General features: G+C 39.9%; 1 long non-coding RNA gene across 2 annotated transcripts; it reads right to left on the bottom strand.

The window, feature by feature from the left end:
- Nucleotides 1-298: 298 nt before the first annotated feature.
- Nucleotides 299-1,375, bottom strand: LOC123499193. 2 transcript variants are annotated; one of them, XR_006672919.1, is made up of 2 exons: nucleotides 1,124-1,375; nucleotides 299-368 (listed from the first exon to the last, which is right to left on the bottom strand). It is a non-coding gene; the product is annotated as an uncharacterized LOC123499193 (long non-coding RNA). The 2 variants fall into 2 exon arrangements; XR_006672918.1 differs by having other exon boundaries at nucleotides 299-336.
- Nucleotides 1,376-4,722: the final 3,347 nt, after the last annotated feature.

Raw genomic sequence — 4,722 nt, 5'->3', positions numbered from 1 at the left:
GGAGGAGGAGGAGGAGGAGTGTGTTGGAAGAAGAGAAGAAGGAGGAGAAGGAGGAGGAAGAGGAGGGGGAGGGGTAAACTGCTAATGGCATCCTCTCTCTCTCTCTCTCTCTCTCTCTCTCTCTCTCTCTCTCTCTCTCTCTTCAACAAGTGGAATCGAACAGGCTCGTTGGAGGTTTCGGGTCCGGATAACTTAGAGTATATATTCGTCCTTTTATCCGGTTATTAGTTCATATTCAGTTCGCTCCGGATTAGTTCAGTTTATTGCAATTATCACCGTTTTTCTTTATTTTTCCTTATTTTCATTTAGCTTATCAATGTTTTTATTTTCCCTTCTCTGTTTATGAGGTTTTGTTACTTTTCTACCTGCTGTGTTATCAAGTTGTTCTATTCTTACTACATCACCTTCTCTCGTAATTCTCTAAGTTAACACACGTACGTAACTTGATATAACTTATCTCATGTACTAACTCCACCCTACACTGTTACTACTACTTCTTATGTGACTACCTACACAAATTCTCTAAGTCAACATTAAGTACTCGAGGTCAGAATAACTTTAGCTAACTTCCCTAACCTTCAAATTCCACCTCACGTTGTTATGAACTAAGGTAAGAAGGAAGAACACAAATATTAGTGCCAAAACTAATAGACAAAATAGACAAAATAATAAAACTGAGTATTTTATCACTGACCCTAAATAATGTACCCTTCTAACACATCACTCGCTTTACATCTTCACTCTCAACCCCTTCCATACTGGGACACAATTTTACCTTGAGATTTATGTACGATTAAACCATTTTATTAACGTCAGCAAAGTTCTATGGAGATCAGAAGACTAATGGCTAGAGTCTTTACTATTTTAATCCCCACATAACTTTCTGAAGCTGTATAAAACCACCAAATAGTAAGCAGAATGAATATGGAAACGCGTCATGGTACTGAAGGGGTCAAACTTAACTAATAAAAACTGCAACTAACGGGTGAAGACAAGACTAACCAACACACTAACTCTATGACAAATTAACAATCAAAACCCTAAAGCACTGTTAGAAAAGCGTAGAAGGAGGAATATATAACCAACGAGCAAAAGAAACCAAGTGTCGCTCGTGTGAACCCACCACCGGGAAACCACTTCACAAAAACTCCCTAAAACTTCTTTCTTCACGTGTCGAAAGTCCTCCTAAACTCCCCAGCAGGCACACGCAGTTCACAGCACAACACAGCACCGACCCTCCGCTGCACGCACACACGCACAGTACTTGGCAGCGTGCAGCAGTGAGGAGGGAGAAGTAAAAAGTTCACAGGCGGGCGTCACTCAAGAGAACAGCGAGAGAGAGCGGTACGGTTCCTCTCGCTACTACGGCCACCCGGCGTCTGATAGTTGGTTCGACTCACTCACTCTCTCTCTCTCTCTCTCTCTCTCGCCACTCTGCCTCTCTCTCCCCCACTCCCTCTTCTAGCTCTCCCATCCTATTCCAGAGTCCTAGCAGTGGAGGAGTGGAGGAGGAACATCACAGATACACGAAGGACTAGATTGGAGGGTACTGGAAGCAGATTGCAATTCCAGTTTAGGAGGCAGAGGCTTGAGAGAGAGAGAGAGAGAGAGAGAGAGAGAGAGAGAGCCTGAAGGATAGGAACCTCTCTCTCTCTCTCTCTCTCTCTCTCTCTCGTCGTCTCTCCTTCCAGGCACATCAACAAACCAATGACAACACTCCCTCTTCCTCCTCTTCTTCCTCCTCTTCCTCTTCCTCTTCCTCCTTGTGGCAACGTATGTAGGAGGAGAGAGGGGAAAGGCAAGGGGAAGAATTGGATTTATTTATGTATTCCATTCTGTTTGTATTGAATTACGGACGGGAACCTGCCAAGAAAGCCCACTCCACTCCAAGCCTATTCACCAAACACGGACCTAACAACACCATCGCAGGCTTCAGTGCTCAGTGTTACCTTTATCAAAACAACCAGGGGGGAAATTGTATAAGCTGGAGTGTTATAGCTTCACTGCTTTACTTCTGGTGCGAAACAGTGGTGGTGGTGGTGGTGGTAGTAGTAGTGAGTGATGCTGTTGGTGTTACTTTATCAAAACAGCCAGGAGGGAAAATTGTATAAGCTGGAGTGTTATAGTTTCATTGCTTTACTTCTGGTGCGAAATAGTGGTAGTAGTAGTAGTAGTAGTAGTAGTAGTAGTGAGAGTGATGCTGTTGGTGTTACTTTATCAACACAGCCAGGAGGGAAAATTTGTATAAGCTGCAGGGACTGTTATAGCTTCACTGCTTTACTTCTGATACCGAACAGTGGTGGTGGTGGTGGTGGTAAAGCCTGTCTACTCTAAAATGGTTCCTGGATTTAGAACACTGTAACAACGTAATTGATTTGATGTGAATATTACCTGTTTTCTGTTGATCAACGCACTTACTACACAGCTCACGGTTTTACTCAAAATCTGACAAGTTGACAACCACGCATTCCCTGGGCCGCCATTCAAACCCAGACCCAGAAGCCACTTTAGAGTAGACAGACAGCTTCGGTTGTTGATGTTACCTTTACCAGAACAACCAGGAGGGGAAAAAATTGAATAAGTTTGAGTGTTATGGCTTTACTTCTGGTACGAAATAGTGGTGGTGGTGGTGGTGGTGGTGAGAGAAATGTAGATAAGAATTTCAGAGACGGTGTGATGTTTTGGCTTTAGTTGTTGTTGTCGTTGTTATTGTTGTTTGTGTGGTATTGGTGTACAGCTGCTTCTCCCACCACGAAACATAGAAATTAGTGTTTTTTTATTATTTTGCTTTCGATGTTTAGTCTTTATCAAAACAACCAGGGAAAGAATAACTGGGAGAAACACAAATAGGCTTCTGTTTCGAGAGGACGCAAGATTAGTATTGGTTAGGTTAGTCTGTTTTGGGCCTCCTTATTAAAACTTCCAAAGAGAAAAGTTATGTTAGAGTTTTAGTGGGATAAGTAGAAGAAATACAAATGAATATCTTTTTTAGAGAAGACGTAGGATTTGTATTATTTAGGGTAGTCTGTTTTTGGGATCCTTATTAAAACTTCTAAAGAGAAAAATTGTTAGAATTTAAGAGGAATAAGAAGAAAAATACAAATAAGTTTTTTTTTCGTTTCTTTTTTTTTTAGAGAGAGAGAGAGAGAGAGAGAGAGAGAGAGAGAGAGAGAGAGAGAGAGAGAGAGAGAGAGAGAGACGGCGTATTCCTTATTTTAGTCTAGTCTTCTTTTATGTAGGAGGGGAGAACTGGCCAAGGACACCAAAAGATATAAAAAAATAAAATAAAATAAAAGGCCCACTCAGTCGCCAGTCCCCTTTACAGATGAGAAAAGGTTAGCCAAAGGGACAGGTCTAAATGTCTTGATTGTATTGTCCTTATCAAAACTCCCCATGATAAAAAGTCACGTTAGAGTTTTAAAGAAGAGCGCAGTGTATCCCATAATACCCAAAACAACAGTACAGAGAGACAAGAGGACATTATTTTTAGATAAACACCAATTCCCTCTTCCTGTCGCCGCGTACCACTACCATTGACAGCCTCGGTACCAACAATGCGCCACTCATCAAACAAATAGAAAGTAACAGCAATAGATAGTAATAATATGAAATGCGAGTTAGAAATAGTAATAAGGAGAAATACGAGTTAGGATATGAAAAAAAAAACGGAGGTGCTTCTTCTAGTTGGCAATGATATCAGCAGTGTAGCAATATTATACCGTCCACTGAAACAACACAAAAATAAGAAGAAATATTAGTTGGAATATCAAAAAACGGAGGTGCTTCTTCTAGTTAGCCGTATCATCAGCAGTGTAGCAATGCCATTCCTTCCACTGAAACAACTCCACAAAAACAAGAAATACGAGTCAGAATATAAAAAAAAAAGGTGTTTCTTCTCCTAGTTAACAAAAATATCAACAGTTTAAATAGTAATGTTATACCATTCACCAAATCAACTCCACAAAAATAGACAGTAATAAAAAGAAATACGAGCAGCAGTCCTAGTAACATTATCATACTCCAGAAAAAATAGACGGTAGAAGAAATGCAAGTGGGAATATAAAGAACGGAGGTGGTTCTCTTACTTAACAAAATATCAGCAGTTTAATCCCTCCAATACTGGGACACATTTCTTCCTTGAGATTTCTGTACGATTAGACCATTTTATTGACATTACGAAGGGTCCATGGAGGTCAGAAGATTAATGGCCACAGTCTTCTTTATTTCAATCCCAACATGAGTTTCTGAAGCTGTATAAAATCACCAAATAGTAAGCAGAATGAATATGGAAACGCGTCATGGTACTGAAGGGGTTTAAGTAGTAAAATAACACGAGAAAATGAAATAGTAATAAGAGATACAAGTTGAAATATGAAGAAAGAAGGTATTTCTCCTGCTTTACAATAACATCAAAAGTTTAAGTAGTAATAACATATCCTTCACACAAAACGATCTTTGGGAAATGAAATAAAAGAATGAAAAATTGGGAAATGAAAAGGTTACATTAGCAGGTGAAGTCTGACACCCTCAAAAGAATAAGAATAGTAGGTGAAGTCTGGCCAGAAAAAAAAAATAGAAAAGAAAAAAGAAAAAAGAAAAAGCGTTACTTCCTCCGCTGCAAAACTTTCTAAGAGTAAGATTTTCATTGCGTACCTTTTGATGCGTTTCGTCCTTCTGCTTCAGTGCTTCAGTGCTTCATTAGTTCAGTGGTTCAGTGGTTCA

The sequence above is a fragment of the Portunus trituberculatus genome, chromosome 49 (genome assembly GCF_017591435.1).
Source record: "Portunus trituberculatus isolate SZX2019 chromosome 49, ASM1759143v1, whole genome shotgun sequence".
NCBI classification, from domain to species: Eukaryota; Metazoa; Arthropoda; class Malacostraca; order Decapoda; family Portunidae; genus Portunus; species Portunus trituberculatus.
The sequence above is the reverse complement of the archived record's forward strand: the minus strand, read 5'-3'. Positions and strand labels throughout refer to the sequence as shown.